Here is a 21,294-nt window from a genome sequence, read left to right on the forward strand (position 1 = left end):
GTAGGTTATGGAGCTCATTTTACTATATATCGTTCACTTTGAATGAAATATCGGACAGCAAATTCTTGTAGTCTTCGTTTTGAGACTTTTCCGAGGATTTCCAACAGTACACTCATAGAGAAGATATTTCTTGTATCTCTAAGCCTTATAGGGGAAAGTACTCTCCTTTCGAATGTTCATGCCTTCGAATAATGTGAATTTTCTTTTATTTTCCTAAGAGACTTAGGGGAGACCGGGGAGGTTTGGGACAGGGGTAGTGTGGGACAAGGCGATTTTTTCATTATGTTTTTTAATAAATCGGGTTTAACCACTACTCAATTGTAGGCAATATTGAGATGTATCTTGACTAAAAGAATGGATATCCTCAGTTTTATTGTTTTATTTCTATGAACACTTTTTTAAAAATTGATAAAAATTGTATTTTTTGATTTCTCAGTTTTCCTCTTTGTGTTTTATATCAGCGATATATAATCAAAACTTTTTTATCTCATTAGGTAGCAGTGTAATCTGGGAACATATTTTTATAAAAGTTTCAGAGATTATATGCTCTTGTTTTTTACATAAAAGTTTTAAATACCAAAACTACCCGCGGGGATGTTTGGGACACCTGAAAGGGGATGAATGGGACGTTGATTTTCCACAAGATTGTAGGTTGTGTGCAATTGTTTATTGTTAAAATGAAGAATATTGCCCAGTTTCTACTGAAAACCTCCCTCTTGTGCAAACTTTACCAGTCGAGCAGATTTTTCTTACTACAGGGACAATTAAACCATCAATGTCTTGGAAATCAATAATTTATTCTCAGAGGGGCTTCGATCTTAGCCCAATCTCGTTAAAAACTATTTTCTCGAAAATTTCTCGAACAATATCCTCTACAATTCTCAAAAGTTCTCCAGAAAAGGCAAGGCGAGAGCTTATTCAGAGAAATAAGGGAAAAACATGTACCATGCAGTTGTCGTAAAATCAAACAGGAATCCGCCAATGAGTTCAAAACTAAAAGTGTTAAAATAATCTACTCGCCTGAGGAAGTTGATGATCATGATTGCAATATTTAGAATAAAAAGAGCAAGGAAAGGTAAATGGAAAATAAGAAGAAAATACTTTAAATAATCGATTGACAATAAATGACTCTACTGTACAAATAAAACTGATATTAATTTCTAAATATGAAATTAAAGATGAAACATTTTTATTTCTATCAGAAATATTTTTAATCTAGTATTTAAAATTAATTAACGTGCTCCAATAATGCAAATTATGCAAGAAAAAATGCGTCCCAAACATCCTCTTTTGCGTCCCATACTGCCCCAAATCAGGGAGGTTTGGGACAAAGCGTCAAGTTAAATGTTTTATCTTCTCCAGGAAAACTCAGCCGTTTTCCAAGTTCTATCGAGTATTTTTTATAAAGTCAATACCCATAAGTATCCTATATACCGCATAAAATTATGATACACTATCGTGGTTTTTTGTAATTTCCCCGGTCTCCCCTACACTTAATTATCTTGTAATTATCAATAATTGATGATAAGCTAACTAATATTTAATAGAAATGTGTTAATCTCTAACAAAAGAAAATTCACATTTTTCGAAGGAATGAACGTTCGCAGGGACAGTACTTTCCCCTACACGTTGTACACGAAAAAATGTAAGATTATCGTATTTTGCGAAATAAAACAAGTGGGCGATATTGCAAATATAACCTCACTAAGAAACTGCTGACAAAATAAATATTTATTTCTTACAAGAAAAATATAATTAACAGATAAGTTGTACTCTAGAATTTAATTCAGTGCCAATCACTGTGAATGCAAGTTAAGACAGTTTTTAAAGAGTTCGTTTACACAGAGAAAATATTTCGTAAAATTGTTCGTAAATATTTGTGAATTCCTACTGGAGACTTACGAAATGCTCACAAAGTGTATAACTTACTAAAAGGATTGCAAAAGTTAGTACTTTTTCACAAAATTCCACTGAGAGAAAAAAAAGATTAAAATTTAATCTTTTCTTCATAACTTCAAGTCTTTTTAAGGCTTAAAAAATATTAAGATTTTTTTTATTCTTAATATTAGTCTTATGAAGAATAAAATTAAGTCGGAACTGAAAATAAGATTTTTTTTTCGAATAACCTTAAATCTTTTTTTAGAGGTTAGCAGATTAAATGTAAGACCACAGAAGAATAATTTCAAGATTTATTTTGACTGATTTTAATGCCCAGCGCACAATAACTTTTGTTTGTAAACATGTTTTCAAAATTTCCCATGAGAATGAGCGAGATGACTAGATATAGATCTCACTCACTCTCATTGAAATGTCAATAACATGTTTACAAAACAAAAGTTATTGTGCGTTGGGCATAAGAATAAATATAAATAAAAATAAGTCATATTTTTTTTTATTAAAAATAAGTTTCTTTCACTGTTTTTAAAATTCATTTATCTAACAGCTGAATTTATGACTAAAAGGGCTAAAAACTAATCGAAGATATGAATGAAAAGATTAAAATTTATTCTTTTAGATTAAAATCAATTAAAATTTATTCTATTTTTGCAGAATAAAATTAAGTCGTCAAAAAATATAATTTTAGGATTTCGTTTTTCTCTCAGTGTCTTAACATAGACCATTTTTTGTTCTTATATAAATGTTTGTTCGTACATATTTGTTTGCCTGGCATAAATATTAACGAACAAATGACAAAATTTCACGAATATTTTTTGTGTGCTTACGAACAATTACTAACAAATGTTTGTAACACAACAAAAAATTCTCGTCAAGATATTCGAGGATAATTCATTAATTTCAATTAAATTCAGTTGCAGTGCTTTGCTGGAAGTGGACGATATTTTAAGGTGTTCGAAATATCGTTCCATTCCCCTCATATTCATTTGAAAATAATGAACTGCGTGAAATATCCTTACTTTCTATTCTAAATACTGTTGTCAGAAAATACAGTAAATATTTTAATTGGAAATTTTCCAGTTTCTTCTTGAAATGAGTTAATTTTGAAGTTAAATATTCAGAATGTTTTACAGACGTCGGCTCTTGCGCGAAATTGCTGTCGATGTAACCAACAATATTGTATGTAGTTTCATAGAAGAATATAAATTGTAATTTTTCTTAGATTCTAAAAAAGAATCTTGTGATTTCTTATCGTCACCGAGTGTTAAAGTCTAATTCATCTTGCCCATTACATTACTATAAATTAAAAGGTGTTTCAATATTTAAAAATAAACTTTGCAACTCTATAATACGGTTCAGAATGCTTAAGTTTATAAAGCTCTTACTCGGGTTTAACTATGCAGCAATTTGAAAAAAAAAATTGTTTAACTGATTTTGGTAAAAACGTCTTTAAATCCCAAAGAACGATGTTTTAAATGTAATTAACATGCAAGAGGTATTTAAAATTGTTGTGAGATTCTGTCTTATCTTGAAAACTTCCTGTGTACATAGTTATGTGTATTTTTAAAAAATTCAATAATAATGGTCTTTGCCATAAAACCTCACCCAAAAACATTACTTCAAATTACCAACAAGGTTTTTTCCTTGTTAAGTTTCTTAGCCTCTTATGAATACTGCGAGAGTCAAAGAAAAAAATCCTGAGTCAATGAAATCACAGTATTACTTCACATTGAAGCTCTCAAGAAGATAACTTTGTACAAATGAAAATAAAGCATAATAGCATTACGCTAAATTTTTGCGCTGGAGCACCAGAAAAAGCGCGAGTGTTGAAGAAACACGTTAGAAGTCCATTGTTGAGACCATGACATGAATACAATTATGTTGGAGCTCTCTCAGTACTGAGTTTTCCCATCGCTGGATTATCCGACTAAAGAGCCCTCCACAGATGCTCTTTGATGGCATTTCGCCGCTTTTGGGATATGTTTATGTCATGGAAAATTATCATAGAGGAATTATCAAGAGGACATACTCAGTTCTTGTCACTTTTGGCGGAATGGTGGGAAAATCTGAGGAAATATGAGGATGTCTCGGGGGAAGATTTGTCGGGATTACGATTGCCACATCCATTCGCATTGTGTAGGAGTGAGATAAATTGACAAAAAATACAACTAGCATCACATATGGCTGGGGATCCTTGTATACTTCGTCACAGACGACCCTCGAGGAGACACAGCATTTCCTCCAAAACACCACTCACGCCCAGGAAGAGTACTACACTCAGAGAAAATCAAGCTAAATGTAGGAAGAAGGGAAATGGTAGATTTTTCTACACAGAACTTTGAAAAATCTGATAATAGAAATTATACAGGAAGATGGGGCAGTTTCATGATATAAAGATTAATAATAAATATATAATAAATATTAAACAAAAAATCTCTTTTTAGTTTCTGCCATTTAATATCACAAACCAATTTATTTAAATTCTAAGAGATGTGCAAAATTTATCTAAGAAATGCAAAGCGTTCAAGTTTTGCAGAATACTCGAACTCACGAAATAGAGCTATCCGTGAATTATCTTTTCGCATGATTTTTGGGTTTGTATTGGCCAATTACTGTTTGAATTGATTCACAAATCAAAAACTAATTCTGTTAGAAAATTGCTTAGGAAGTGTGCTGTGCATGCATATTAAAATGTTCTGACATAAGCAACACATACAAATAAACAGCGATATGTCAAGAAAAATAAATGAATTACGAATACTTTACCAATTCATTACTGATTGGGCCTGACATAGCTAAATAAAGGCCTCTACACATTGGGAGCATTTTTCATCAAAAATGCTTTTTTGAAAGAAATTGTCTGCACTTCTGTAGGTGAAAACGTCAAAATTCTGTCAAAAATGCGATTTTTGATGAAAACTATTCCCAATCTGTAGAGGCCATAAGAAATATCAAGATCAAGACCTTTCCAAAAGAAAAATCGACATTTAACCAAATCGGTTAAAAAAGGAATCCTTCGAATTTTCTGTGAACAGCTCCGATTTTTCCGGTCAGAAGTATGTTTGGACGAAATATTCGTCTGGGGTATCTCCAAAACGGGTCCCGGTCAAAATCCCAAAAGCCAAAATCCTGACCACCAAAATCCTGAAAGCCAAAACCCCGAATGGGCCAAAATCAAGAAAAGTCAAAATCCCGAGTTCTTAAAAATGTCACAGCTACTTCCACGATTGAACCCGCGCTTGATGGTGGCAAAGGGAATTCTTGTGTGTCTTGGGAAATTATTCTATACATTTTTCTCTATATAATTTCATTCCTTTCACGATTTTACACATTCGGGATTTTGGCTTTCGGGATATTGGTTTTCGGGATTTTGGCCTTTTTGGGATTTTGGCTTTCGGGATTTTGGCTGCCACCGCTCCAAAACATATCCGAAAATCGTTTTGAGAAAAGCCGAAAAAACATGAATATGGAGAGGATAGAGAGGCTGAAGGAAAAAAGACCGAAACTCGTATTTCATACCGCTTGATCTCTAGCTCGGGAACAAACTTAAAAACGAAAAAATAATTCAATTATCGGTATTTTACCTATTCATTACTGCTGAAGACCGTTGCAGCCGGGTATAAAATTCCAATACCTTTCCAAAAAAATCTAAATTTAACCAAATCGACTAAAAAATAAACTCTCCAAAGTGATTGGGCATCAATCAATAAATTATTTTAACTTTTTCGGATTTCTCTAACGTGAGGTGAATATAAGTTCCCCTCTTGACGGAGGAACAGTCTGGATAAGGTGGTCAAATGGAGAAGAGTGTAAGGGCCTTGACAGACATGTGGATTAGCCAAGAGACGGCTTAGCGTAATTATATTAGTAATAATTCTTAAAGTGAATTTCCATAATTTTCCACTAAGTCATCTCTCGGCTTAAGTCGTAAGTGTGTCTAGGGCATAAATCTATTCAATAGAGGTTAAAGTGAGTGAAGATCTGTGGATTCGCCGGCTAATTTGAAATGGAGAACCGGTGGATCATCTCAATAAAATCTTGGATCTTTTTCATGGAGGAAACTGTTCGGAAGCATTTTTCCATCACCAAAACGCCAGTAGACCCATCCATCTGGATAAGTTGGGCTTCGGAGAGCGGATCCATAGGATTATCTAGCTTTAACACCTGGAGAAACCAGGGTGCCCGCGACACAGAAGATCACTATTCGGATAGAGAAGTTAAACATCGGAGAACTTTCGGAGCCCAATATTACCCGGAGAGATAACGTGAAGGAGAGGAGCATCTATTTATTTGTCGCCGGGGAAAAATCTTGAGTATCATACTTGTAAAATTTTCTGTAATTTTTCCGGAGTCCTCACTGAATATAGACAATTTGTTAAGAAATTGTTACGGAATCTCTCTAAGATCATTCTGACTATGAACCTACTACTAAAGTAAGCTAAAGCTCAACTTTCAAATTAGAATTAATCTTCATATTAAATACATTTAATAAATGAAAATTTAAAAAAATAGGATTACAGAAAGAGTTAAAGGATTTTGGAGCTTTTTATTTCAAATATAATTAAATTTGTTTAGGGAAAACGAAGATGTTACGTTCTCCATAATTGAAGAACTGAAAGCTGTCACTTCTTCAGAATGAACAGTTTACGGGGACTGGCAATAAGTCCTCGAAGACGGGTGTTAATTGCCATAAGCAATTCAGCACCCATAAGGTTTGTAGATGTTAAGCATGTTAAGTGAATAAAGGATTAGGATTGGTGAGTTATGGCCGTCAACTGGGTTGACTTGTGCCGAATTGGCCAAACGCTTTAGGTATTCTAATCCATTAGTCATATTCTATTTGATTCACTTACGGAAGCTGATCACTTTCCCCTTGTAAGTTTTAGTTCTGCTGATCATCTTATTGTAAATTATGAAATTCTGCTCCATACTCTCCTATAATGTGGTAAAAATGGTAAGGATATGATGAACATTCCTATTCCATGTTTTTAATACCTCACACATTGTTAGCAATTTTTAACAAAAAATGTCTTAACAAAATTTTTACTGCACTGTACTGCTTTATACAATATAGGCGATTTCTTCAAAAAAAGCTTTGAATATCTCGTAGTACCTTCACTGCAATAGGCAGTTCTTAAAGAAAGCCCTGTTTTTTATAGTTCCTTTTGCCTCCAATTTCTCTGAGTGTTCAATATCATGATCCTTTCTTTGGTGATTTTTTCCGTGTCAGAGAAAAGTTGAGCATTTTTCTGGGTTCCTTGAGCATCTGGCAGAGCATTGAGTTCCCATAGAAGCCTTCACAGCATTAGTCTATTATCCCAATCCGCCTCCTTCCACAGAAGCCCTCTTCTCATATGGGATTCCTCTCATGGGAAAAGAATGGACTCGCATGGACGATTTCTATTCACAAGTGCTGCTCCTACAAAACCATCATTCACTGTACATGACGTCACACTTTCATTGAGCCGGAGTTGCTCTCTCGGAGAGACTTCGGCTGTTGTTAGTAGCTCTTTTGGACTTCAGAGTCTCTCGCCATGAAGCACTCAATTCATTCTCGCGTGGAGTTCCAAGCACTTCCCATCGCTTTTAACTGTGCACCAAATTGTGCCGCGTTACGCGATTTTCCGCCCCGAACTGTAACAAACTTTTCTCTATCCTTCAGGTGTTAAAAATTCCATTCAGTATCAGTTATACTGGAAGAGAAGCCATCGAGTTCTACCTGTGGTGAGAGTTTTCGCGCCCTTCAGAGGCCAAGAAGAGTGAAAGTGCTAGAGTGAAAAATCACAGTGCTTTAGGTGATAAAACTCAAAGGATTAGTGCAGTGGTATTTGGTGGGAAATTTCCAAGTGTATCCTGAGCATCAGATAAACCCAGACAAATTGTAAGTACAAGTGCTATCGGCACCGGAAAAACCTATTTAGTGAAAAGTTGAAACAATATACCGTAGCTAAAATAGCTTATCCATTGGGAAGAAAATTCCTTTGATGGACCTTCCAAACCCCAACAATAGTGATACAATATCAAGAGGGTTTTTCACCCAATGAAAATTCACTGTTGTGTGTGCTAATGAAAGACAAAAGGACTTTCGCTCCACTCCCTTTTCATCGCTTTTCCTTTCACGTGACAAAACACAATATTTATATCCTATTGAGGGAGAGTGCCAGATATTAAATAAGCTCCTGCTGAAGCAAAAAATACCCTCCTGACACTATCGGCTTTGACGGTAAATCAATGAAGCTGACGTGGGAAAACCTCCCATGTCTTTGATACTTTAGATGTCGATTTCCTTCCGCAAAAAAAAATACAGAAAAATCTTGGCAGATTTTGAGGCCATTCATTGAGGCTTTGAGGTGATGTTTGTGGGGAAATTGTTCTGAAATATCCATTAAAATGCACAGACTGTGAATCAGGTACAAGAGAAAATTGGTCTTGCTTTTCAACAAAAAAAAAACAGAGTTCTTAAAAGGCTTTTAGTTATAATATATGGCATTTCTTTGGGAGAAAGTCTTGATACTCGTGCGTCAAGCAAGAAATGATTTAAGAGACATATAGAGATATGGGGTTGAAAAACAAAATTTAAATTAAAAAAGAAACTCAAGAGGAACTTTTTGATTATTTTGCGTAATGAGTTGTTCCATTTTGTTTGTTTGTTTAATTCAAAGTTACTCTAAAGATTTGGCTGTAATATTTTGAACAGTATTTTGGAAAATTTAGTCAGAAGATAATTTCAAAGGTACTATTCAAATGAGTAGTAAAATATTAAATTTGATTACTAAAAAATGAAAATTGATCAGGATTAAATTTAGAAGTTATGGCTCCGGTATACATCTTAAATAAAGAAAATTTCGCAAAATTAAAATTCACATTTTTTCTCTTTCAAACGCTTTGCATATGTCCATCTCATTTTTCCCACTCAAAATTAAACAAAACTAAATCAAATTTGATGTGACATTCAAAAAAAAGAAGAAGAGTGGGAAAGAGTAGGACAGACTTATCTTAAAAATTTGAGATAGAAAAGGATGTAAATTTCGCTTTCATGAAATTTTCCTGATCTAAAAGGTGTAAAAAGCAATCGAATATTTGTAATAAAATTTGGATGTATAGTTAAACTTCGGACTATAGTCAATGCTTCAGTCTAGAATGGTTAAAATTATGATAGATAGCGGTGATATTCAGATACCAAGCCAAAAACGAATGACAAAGGTGTGAAAATTTATTCCAAAACAAAGGAAAATCCTTTAAACTATATTTTGTGCAAATTTCGATAGAGGGGAAAATAAAGAGTTCTTCTTATCACCTGCAATCCAGGTTTTTTATGTTTCCAACACTCTTTTAATCAAGAAAATTTCATATGAAATCAAAATTTACATCTCTCTCTCTCTCTCAAACTTTTTGAATATTATCTGTCCTGCTTTTTTGGACTCAAATTGGATTGAACTAAATTTAATTTGTTGTGATGTTTAAGGGAAGAAGAAGAGTGCGGAAGAGTAAGATAGATATGTGAAAAGCATTTGAGTAAGACAGAGATATGAATTTCGATTTCAAAAAATTTACTTGAGATAAAATTTGTACCGGGGGCATTGTTGATCAAATTTAATTTTTGCTGAATTAATTAAATGTTTTTGTCTTCTGCAAACCATTTTGATGAATAAAAATTCATGAAATTAAAATTTCCTTCTCTTTCCTTCTCATTAAATGTGTCTATTTTACTCTTTCGCACTCAAAGCTAAATTAAATATGTTATAGAATTATGCAAAAATATATATTTTGATATTGTGAAAATTTCTCAATCCAAAAGATGTGCCTAAATCATTACGATCAATTTTTTTATCATTTAAATTTTCAAATTTCAAAAGCAAACTTAGCAATTTTGAATTTAAATAAATTATTTATTCACATTAAAGAGTAAATTTATGAAACATTTCATCTAAAATATTTAAAATTAATCACTTGTTTTGGAATACAATGCACAGAGAATAATTATTCTGAGATATTTTCCGACCATCATAAAATATTTAATAGACCATTTATAATTTTATGCTGTCTAAAATATTAATTTATTAATGCTTGTGTCATTTGATTTCTTCAGCAACTATTGACAACAATCTATTTTCAGTATTTTGCAGCAGCATAAAATAACTCTTTATGTTCTATTAAATTGTCGTATTAGTTTCTCACTCTAAAACCTTTATCCTGCATTTCTTATGACATTTCACTGAGATTTTTTTTTAATTTTTGAATTAGACTTTATAGTATAGAACACCAGTAAAAAATAGCAGTAAAAACACTAAAGAATTTCCAGTAATATTTTTTACTACGTTTAAAAACTTATTAATTCATTTATTTAAACCAACAATAGACTACATTTCTAAATGATCCTGCAATTATTCCAGGCCATATGGGTTTCAACTTCAGTGATGAATTCTCAGACCACGCTAGGAACATAATATTATTTCTTTTTTTTTATACCATTCCGGATATATAAGAGAACCACTAACTTTTGTCGCTTCCACAAGTTGAAAAAAAAAAAACTTTAAAAGCAGTATAGTGGAATATCCAAGTCTTAAAATGAGATAAAATTATTATTAATAATTTTTTAATGGCATTTATATTGTATCTACGGAACAATATAAAATTTAATTTTAAAATGAAAGTCTTAAGAGTGAATATTGTTTATATTTTTTACATCGATTCACAAAAGAAATTGTACACCTGCAACAAGAAGACTATTTGTAGGGGAGAAAGGGGTGAGTTTGAATTGAGACATCTTTGAAATAAGGTTTTTCTCCTATTTTTGAATGGACATTAGGCCTTTTTCAAATCATAATAAAACTCACTTGCACTTTAAAATACGCGAAATCAAAAATTCTTTAATTTTCTAAGGTACCTCATTGTGCTAATCTAATGAAAATTGAGCATATTTTGTATCATCTTTAGTGTTCTCAAATTATTAATTAAATTTGAGTAATTTCTCTCAGACATTTTTTAAGTCCGAATCAAACATTACTTTTAGTTCCAAAAAATCAAAAATTATTTTACAATTCCTTGAGAAAACACAATTTTTCAGAAAAATCAATATGACATTGTCATAAGTGTTATCAATTAGAAAATAGTATATTCAAATTCATAGAGATTTCAGTATAACAAAGAAAATGTAACATATGCATATTTTAAAATATTAAATTTGTATTTCGACAATTGAATTTTAAAATTCTTTTCTTTGTTTGACAGTTTATATTGGTAGAAAAATGTCAAAGTGACAGTTTAGAAATGTCACTTTGACATTCCAATTCATACTCACTTAAATATACTAAATTAAAACAAATGCAAGAACAAACCTTTTCTGTTTTTTCTTGATATCTAAAATATTTTTTTTTAATTTAATGCTTAGGGACATATATTTTTCTTGTTCAACAACTTATTCGCTGAGAAATGTCAAATTAACAACCATCAAATGTCAATTCGACATTTAAAGTTAGAATAAATGTACTAAATGAAACAAAATGCAAGTACTCAATGCAAGTAGGGTAAACGTCCTAATTCAAAACCATTTTCAGACGCTTTAACTTTGACAGAAGATTCAACACATTAAGTTCATATTTAACATAAATATGTTAAAAAACATAAGTTCATATTTTTTCTGAAGTCAATTACATAAATTTGCTCCTTGACTCTTCTAGAATGTTACTGTTTAGTGAAAATTCTTTAGATATAATTTAAAATCTTCTTAAATACAAGAAAAATAAGCGAGTGTAAAATGCTTCTATTGGAATCATATTAATCCAAATGGAGACAAGAGAAAGTTTCTAATTGGAGACAAACAGTGTAAATGAAACCGCGACGAAAGGCTTCCAAAACCTTGTTGAGTTGCTCCTGACTGCAAAAGGTACACTTTTAAGTTTCTGAGAAATTAACTAATTAAAATTTGTGAATATGAATGGATTTTCGCTTTATTTGGAGCAAAAGTAACTAAATAATGAAACTGAGGTATAGAAAATATATAAATATAATAATTTAGTACTGTATTTATCATGAAAAGAATGACATTTCCATTTGGAGTAGCGAAAATTTCCACATGAAGCAGGTTTTGAATTAGCTTAATTTACCCTATATCACACTTTTTCTGTTTTTTTTTTTAATATAGGTTTTGTTTATAAATTTATAGACATTTTTAAATAGAAAATATCTTTTAATTAGCTAGAAATTATCTTGTGTAGGATAATTTTAAAGTAAAACTCGAAACTTTTGAATGTAACTATCTTCTCAATTTCTTCCGCATTCGGGAATAATACTTCAAATTCCTTTCTATATACCCATCTGAGGAAAATTAAATTGCTTTGACGACGAAAGTCCTGAAGAGCAAACTGAATGCATTAGTTTTCATTATGACTTTTTATCTTCAATGCATCGTTAAATACCGTGAAACTCTATATCTAGAATTTATAAACTATTCCTTTCATATAAATATCATTGAAGATTATTGGACTATATTAGAGAGTTCTTCTGGCTAGTTCAGGCATCTCTTGTGAGATTTTTATATCTCTCTGATATAACTATTCCATCTAAGTTTTTGCCATGTATCAGATTAAGCTGAGTTTTCTCCTTGATAAGCTTTTCCTAGAACTTGTGAATTACATCAGTGAATTTGTGAATTGAACAGCCTCTTGGATGGTATTAGACTGAGGAAAAAGAGAGGGTTAAAGGTGTCGATGTCAGAAGGTGAAATTCTTCATGAGTATCTTCCCTCCTTCCCAAACAAATCTTCCATTGTTTACTGTCGTCAGTTTATTGGCAGAACTTTTCCTCAAACGACATTTCACTGGTTATTTATTTGAAGTAACACATCTTGTTCGCCTAATCATCACCGAGACGCTACATTTAATGCTTCACATTGGGTTTAATTTCCTCTCCATGCCTGATGGAGAAATATACACACAGAAAGATTTTCTCCGGCATACTAAAAACAACCAATATTCCGCGGAAGAGAGCAATACCTGTTTTACCAGCTAAAAGACACGAATGCCAAAAAGCACATTTCCAGGATGGCTTATTTGAAGTTCGCGCAATGACGCAATTTATCTCCAACACACAATGTAAATTAATTTGTGCTGGTGAGCTCGAAAAAAGATGACTCTTTTCTTGACTTTGAGATTGAAAAATTTCCGCAACATTGTCTCGAACAGATTAATATGGCAATTATGCAAATATTGTGTCGTCAATCAAATTCAAAAGAGGTGAATTGGCGAAAATCGGCTTTTGCCCGATGCCGCTGTAGCACCTCATTTAATTGCACGATCTATTAAGTTCATCATCTGTCGATATGGATCTTTTATTGATTTTTAATTGGACTTCTTGGGTGAGTGTCCATCAAACATACTAACTGTCTGTGAAAGATTATCACTACCCAACAAACATTTTCTTCCCAAAGTTCCTTTAAAGTTCTCTAAGTACATTGAACCATAACTGAAGGGCCTTACTTGAATAACTCCTTAATTGAAAACTTAATTTATAGGGGAGCTAGAAAGGCCTGGTAGTAAAAGGATCAATATTTTTGTAGCAAAGGTTGATTTATGTGAGAGGTCACTGAAGACCGAAAATAAATATCTCTCACCGTTTGGCCTCTGTACCGGATACAAATAAAGCAAACTAATCAGACTAGCAACCGTTATTCCCTAGACACACTTATCACCTTAAAATAATTATTTGACTGAATTCCCATTAGTTTTCCATTAACTAAGTCGTTTCTCAGCTTAAGCCGAAAGACGGATTAGTGAGAAAATGATGAAAATGTAATTTGATCGTTATTTTAATTATAATTACGTTTTAGCCGACTCTTAGCTTTAGTCGTAAGTTTGTCTAGGGCATTACATAAGAACATTGTTAAATTATTTACTTCAAAATCGACTCAGTCTATAAGAAAGACCAAGTACAAAAGAGTAGTAAATCATAAAAATAAAATTTCACCAAAATATTAAATTTCATACACTAAAAACTTTAAACTTTAGAAGACTTGAGAACTGATGAAATTTGAATTTTTCCAAACCAAATTTTTTTTTTATAGTTCATTTGTACAATCTATGAACTTGACTAAATCGGATCAGAAACAAATCTTCTTTGCTTGGGTCAACTTCAAGCACCTGGCAAGTTGGCCTTTTTATATTGAGCTATTTGAAGCCAATTCCTAAATTGATCTCGGACTCAGCTCTCAGTGCTCCGAGGAAAAAAATTATTTAAACAAAAATTTAGTATATTTATTTCTCCATACGGAAAGGTATCTTATAATACGGAAAAACTTCTCACTTTTTAAATATTTAGCATAACGATCACGAGTGCAGAAAAATTCCTATACGCATTTGTATGTCAAAGTAAGAAATTGGCTTCAACTTCGAAGGCCACTTACCAGGGACTAGGTCAACTTTAACGTTGAAAGACTCAAAATTGCTAGCACCTAACAACACCATCACCTTCAGGGGCTACGTGGGTAAAAAAAAACACTAAAAAATAGAACATATTTTTCTCCAATAATTTTTCAACATAATAAAAAAATCATTAATTCAATCTCTGATATTATATATCAAAGTACGATATTTAAAGTACATTTTCTCAAATTTTCATTTAAAAATATTAAATATTCAGCTTTTTGATCTGATTTTCGGAGATCTTTTTGAAAAAAAAAACTTGCTTTTGGATGGACAAGATTTTTTGGGAGTAGGTTCATTTAAAATCCAAAAATCAAATATTTCCTATTAGCTGATGAGTTACACTGCATACATTTTACTCAACGTTTTATCTTTTAGAATTAGTTGTAATCACGTATACATAAAATCGATAAAATCCTCCGTTCAAAGACTAGTGTAACTCATCAACTATCGGGAATTACTTTTTAACATCAGATAACCGTGCTTTGTAAAATATTGTTCACCGAAAATAATTTTTTGAAAAATGAAAAACAAAAATTACGTCTAAATGACTGAATTTTTTAAAATTTTAATGGATATTTCAAAAAAAAATTCTTTAAATGTTTTACTTTTATGCCTAAGAGCTTGAAATCTTTTCCCTTTATTTTTGACCCACGTAACCCCTTAAAATTTGAAAATTTCGTCATGAATTTATTTGATTTAAAATGATATTTTTCTGCTTTGTGATCTTTATTGACCTAAAGTCTTTTTTTCAAGAAAAATATTTTAGTGAATGAGAGAAGTCGTCCCAAACATTCCTTATCGTGAATTTTAAGGATTTTGGAAGACATGAGGATAACATGGAAAATGTCTGGACAAATGATTTAACAAATGTTTGCAAAAAAACACAAAATGCTCGTCAAATTTACAACCTACTTTTACAAACTTGTTTGTAGGCCAAACGATTTTCAAGCATTTTGTAAGTCTTCAGTGGTAACTCACAAACATTTAGAAACAATCTAACAATTTTTTTCTGTTCAAGACCTTTTCTATTTCTTAGCTTGTAAAATTTTCTGAGCCTGTTATCAGCAAAGTTATCAGCGTAACGCTTATATTAGTCTTCTATCATTAGTCTTCTAAGAATTTTCTGAAATTTTTCAATATTTCTTTACAATAAATGCAATCAATATTAAAACAACTTCAAGTTTAATATTTTATTCCTTTTATTTTATGTTGTTTTTTTCAAGAATTGTAAAGCTTTGGGAAAAAAGTATAACTATAAAAATTAAAAAATTCTTGAAAATTGATCTTTGCGACACTGAAGGAAAAGTTTTGTCAAAGCCACAAAAAAGTTTGTCAGAAGAATGGTTTTCAATGTCAAATATGAAACAGTTTTGTCAAATTGGTTAACAACATCCGTTTGACCAAATTTTTAGAAGATTCATTTGTTCTTTTAAAAGAACTTGTCTTTTTCAGAGTAGGGTAAAGTGCCCATGCTTTGCACATTCCCAAGCTTTATAATGACTAAAATATTATCCTACATTTAAAAAAAAAAAAATATGACTCATCGCACCCAAATTTTAAAAACTAGGGAAGAGTGTCCTGTTTTTAAAATATATTGCGGAGTTGCATTCATTCAAAAACGTAGGAAAACATTAGTCATTATAAAGCTTGGGACCGTGCAAAGCATGGCCACTATCCCCTACTTTTTTATTTTTGTAATTATTACACAAAATCACAAGATGTGAAAATTACTAGTGTTTTTTTTTAGGTTTTTTATATAAAAAAAGAGTTTATTTTAAAGTTACAGAATGATGTTCAATAGCAGTATATTAAATCTGAATTATAGAAAAATATTTCTTGAGATCCTTTTCTTACTGCAACGAGCAGTCTGTACATTTTAAGCATCCTATAAGAATTATAAAACATTGAGAAGAACGCCTTATAAAATGTTACCACAGCATATATATTTTTTATATTGCATTTCCGATTTATTCTTTTATTCCTGAAGATTATGTGTTTTTTTAACGAAAGCGTTAATTCCAATATGATGCATTACTTCATTTTCACATTACCAAGAGAATCTCACTATATTTTGGAATATGACTATTTATGATTTCCATTTGTTTACCCAACTTCACAAGTCATAAAATACTCCATTATTTTCAATAAAATATTTTATAATCTGCTGCAGCAGATTGGACAGTAGATTGGTAAAAAAGTCAGTGAATAATAATCAATTTTCAAATGTTAAATTATGCATTTTCAATAAATGAATACAATTGTGAAATATTTTTGTCAAAGTAAAAATAAAGAAGTTGAACTATTTTAGCATCTTGAGTTTAAATTTAAATAGTTTAAATCTATTTCTCAACGATTAATTTTAATAAATCTTAATAAAATTCATCATAAATTGTTATATTTTTAAAAAATTTTCTATTTCAAGAATATTTAACTATTTTTAAGAATTAGAATTTTGCAATTTACGTTTTTTAACTTACCAATTTGCTTTGTTACTTACCTATTTTGATTCTTTACTTACCATTTTTGATTTTTTTACTTACCAAATTTCTTTTTTTTAACTGCTCGAACTCCAAGAGAGAGCAGTTTTCACAATCGACTTTTTTTACTTACCAATTTTGAATTTTTACTTACCAATTTTGGTTTTCTACTTACCAAACTTACAATTTTACTTACCATTCCAAAATTTTACTTTATCAGTTTTTTATCAAAACTGTTTTAGACATTTTCTAAGAATTATCTTCTTATCAAATCTGATTTTTAGTGGCAAAGTTTTCTTATTGATCAATATTTTGCAGTGTTTTTTGCTTCTTGGGTCTCTTTCTTTCGCTCCGAAGCCGATATTTTGGGTTTCAATTTCATAGCTCAGGGATTGATCGAATCATTCGATGTCTAAGAGGCTTATATTGTGGCATCATCAGTTTCTCTATTGTATCCCTTGAGGCTTCCAAATGTTTCTTTTTTTCTGCTTTGTCAGGGCCAATCACAGGTGCAACAGAGAAAAAAACTTCCTTACTAACCACAAAGGAATTTTTGGATAATTTATCATATGGCTCGAGCTGCACTTTTTGTGGCCATTAGCTATTGCCATGGGTCTTCGGGAAGCCTCCAGAGAACGGATGCAAGGTGTCTTGGTAAACATAAGGCCTGGCCATTTCAACCAAATAATTAGTTTCATGCAGAGCATGCAGATATGCAAGATATACATCTTCCTAACTTTTTCTGTATAAATTCTGTGCATGTTTCAAAGAAATTTTCATTTTAATCTCACGTGGTATTTCTTTGGTCATTTCCTGTCTCAGAATTTCCACAAGTTTTCATTTTGTGCAAAATTCTGCAGCTTGCACAAAACTTGGGCCAAAGAGATATATAGAAAATTATTCGCTTTCAGGGTAGTTCCTTTTTTTGTATAACAATTGCATAAAAACTTTTGGGAGCACTGGGTTTGAAATTTCTATAAACTTTCTGGGATTTCTTTTGTGTAAGATTTGCTATTTTAACTAAATGGCAATGACATTTTAAGCAGCTGAATACCAAAGTGACAAGTACTACTGATTTTCGTAGCTTGTATTCTTACCACATAATCTTATGATAAATCCATAATCATTTTTTACATTTTACTTCTGATCTCAGTAATAAAATATCGCAACGTATTATTTTGTTTGAAAGATAAAACTTTGAGTTTCAAATAAAACAAAATTAAATTTCTTTAGTAACTGTTACACATAAAATTAATTCAAAACCCTTAAATTATTCATCAAACATTATTCTTATATCTAACGGGTTTATTTTGAATTTGATTGCAGTCGAATTTAGTTTACGTCAACTGTCAGAAAACTGTGAGAATTTTTTATTATTTGCTTGATGATTCTCGAATATTGCTCAGAAAAGTTAATATTATTTAATTAATATTTTACAATTGAAGGTCAATAAAGTTTTGAAAAATTAGCGGCAACTGTCAGTCTGACAGCTGTTAAATCGAAATCCAATTTTTGGTTGTCATCCGTAATAATCTATAATGTTTTCTTATTTTTACAACGTCTGTTCATTAATTTTAAATGGATCAATAGTGAAGTCAGATTCAACTGCCAAATCTACAACTGTCAAATCCATGTTCGATTTGTGGTTGTCAAAAACTTTTCATTTTTTAGCAATTTACAGTGGCGGCCAAAATAATAGAATCACTTCCGCAAAGACCACTATTTTACCTTTAGCATTTTTGTTTATTCCAATTCGTTCAAATAATTTTGATATAGAAATGTTCAAATAATTACCAAACGTCAAGTAAATATTGTTTTGGCCATTAGAGGTCTCAATTTTTCACAGAATAGATCAATAGTGAAATTTGGTTTGAACAATACGATAGGACTACTTTCATTTATATTAAAGAATGTGGTCTATAAATCGAATAAGCTTAAATACAGCCATATTTAGAAACCTTAAATGACAGTTTTCCATTTTTTTTGGCCGATTTGAATTTCACGATTGACGTATTCTGTGTATAGTGGACACCTCTAGCGGCCACAACAATCCTTATTCTACGATTCTAATAATTTCAGGATTTCTACTTTGGAATTATAAACAAATTGGGAAGTAATACAAAAGTTAAAAAAAAGTTTTCAAGGTGATTCTATTATTTTGGCCGCCACTGTATGTTTTCTTATTTTTCCAACGTCTTTTCTTTGAGGTATTTTCAAATGAACTTAAAACGTAACTCGTCTGTCTGAGTAAGAAATTCACAGGTGTTTTTAAATTTTGAAATTTTAAATATCAAAATCATAATCTGATTTTTATTCCATTTTATCTAGCAACCCTTAGACTTAAAATTAGCCCAACAAATTCATTCAAATTTCTTATTTTAACGTATATATTCTAAATTTGAATAAATGTCAATGACTTTTGCAAATGAAAGTCAACTCTCAGAATGAAAACCTTCAACAAATATTTTCTGATTTTTTTTTATTAATAATGGCTTTATTTTTTCATTCAAATACTAATTCTAAGGAAGTGAAGGTTTTCCAAGTAAACGTCAACTGTCATTCTGACATCTGTCAATTTTTAAATTAATTTATTGACAACCATTCCCGAAAGCCTGAAACGTATTTGCTATTTTGCGGGTATTCATGTTTCTTTTAGTATTCTAACATTGATTATTCGTTTCCGAATAGAATAACAGTGAAGTCAGATTCAACTGTTTGACAAGTTCATAACCGTAATTTTTAAATATTTAAATTTTATTTAAACTTAAACCTTAAAATTTGCGATACAATTTTAACTCCATTACACCACCAGTGGTTTTATGCGTCCAGCTCGAGGTCTGGGCACTTTATACAGCCCATTAAAGACATTTGAGGTCAATAATGACGTTACCATAAAAGGATAATCTCCTGGAATAGAAATTTCCTCTAATATCTTTGGGTTGGATGTTAAGTGTCTCAACTTTTTCATCAGCAAAAAACCCCAATATCAGCACACTTTTATCATTTTTCGCATAAATTTTATCACCCTTGCTGGGACTATATCCGGAATGGCTCCAATGATTTAATGTACTGAGCTAAAGTGACTTTCCGTGACTTAAAGGTTTTCACATTTTCCCTGGGAAATATCTCATGACAATGCCACGAAGGATTTCAATGGATTTTGGAGTAACAAAAGGCGTAATAATCTTGCAAAAAAGGGAAACCATAGGCAGAAACCAGTGATAAGTACCATAGCAAAAATGAGATTAATTTTAATTCTAGCGTGAGACATTCAATAATTTCCTATCTCGTTGGTTCTAAGACGGGGGGGGAGACACATTTGCGTGATTGAGAATCTCGCTGCAATTTTGTCGTGCTGTCTTGCAGAAAATCCAAGCAGAGAACTGGGAGGTGAATACACTTAGTTGGAATTTAAACTCAACACATCTTCATTTGTATTTTCCCATAAAATTTCTCATTTTAATGCATTTGCTGAGGTATCATAAAGAGAATCCACCGCAGACATCCCGTTTTCAGTGCTAAAACTTTGGGGCGTCTTTCGATGGATTTTTTTTCCAGAATGGCCATTTTTTTCGTTTATGGACACAGCAATCTCCTGGCCAATTTTCTGGGAAGTCGCATTAGCTGCCCAGAAAAAATGCTTAAACCATCTTTTAATTATGGTAAAACTGCAACGCCTTGCCGTGGCTTCGATCAGGGTTTCGGCGATGGAAGCGTTTTTCGCTTTAACCAAGGAATATTCCATGTCTTGGACACATTGAATGATGATGGTATGCTGGTTGGGATGTGTGATGTGGACGCGAGGAAATTGTTTTATTTCTATTGCATTCTTATGCTCCTTCCTTTTTCTTGATTCCATTCACTGGCTAAAATGGGAGCTCCGTCTTCTTCGAGCTCATCATTTTTCAACCATTCTGGCGCATTATTTTGCTTCTCTTTTATTAAAATACACTGAGAACAATTACATAAAAGCCAATGGACGTTTGCGTAATTTCGAATAAAGTTCGAAAGATAAATTTCGAAATTCTAAAATAAATTTCCAGTCTTGAAGTAAATTAATCATCGAAAATTAAATACTTTCTTATACGAACACTGAGAAAAAAGATGGTGCGATTAACTTTTTTTCCTCTCATAACTTTAACACTTTTTAGGTGTAAAAATATATCAACATTTTTTAATGTTAATTTTACACCTTTTTAAGGGTAAAATCAACATGAAAAAGGGTAACTTTAACCCCCAATATACCTAAAAAGGGTAATATTTACACCGATTTTGGATCAATACTGCAGGGTAAAATTAACATTTCCGGAATGTTATTTTAACTTTTTCGGATTTTTCTCAGTGAAAAAAAAACAAACACATAAGTCCGATTTCGTAAACTGAACTGTGATTGGGTGGAGTAGGGCACATTTGAAATTGGGCTTTTTACACCTGAAACTGGACGTTATTATAATATAATTTAGCTCAGCAAACCAATTGGGAAGCCAAGTTACATCATG

At 31.6% G+C, this 21,294-nt stretch overlaps 1 protein-coding gene across 1 annotated transcript in view; it reads left to right on the forward strand.

Annotated features, from left to right (window-relative positions):
• The first annotated feature begins 7,446 nt into the window (after positions 1-7,446).
• LOC129807324 (uncharacterized) overlaps positions 7,447-21,294 on the forward strand; it is a 70,959-nt gene continuing 57,111 nt past the window's right edge. Inside the window, exon 1 of the mRNA XM_055856519.1 lies at positions 7,447-7,777. The gene's annotated coding sequence lies outside the window, so the exon portion shown is untranslated. The remainder of the gene's footprint in view (positions 7,778-21,294) is intronic.

Source organism: Phlebotomus papatasi, chromosome 3, assembly GCF_024763615.1.
Source record: "Phlebotomus papatasi isolate M1 chromosome 3, Ppap_2.1, whole genome shotgun sequence".
Lineage (NCBI taxonomy): Eukaryota > Metazoa > Arthropoda > Insecta > Diptera > Psychodidae > Phlebotomus > Phlebotomus papatasi.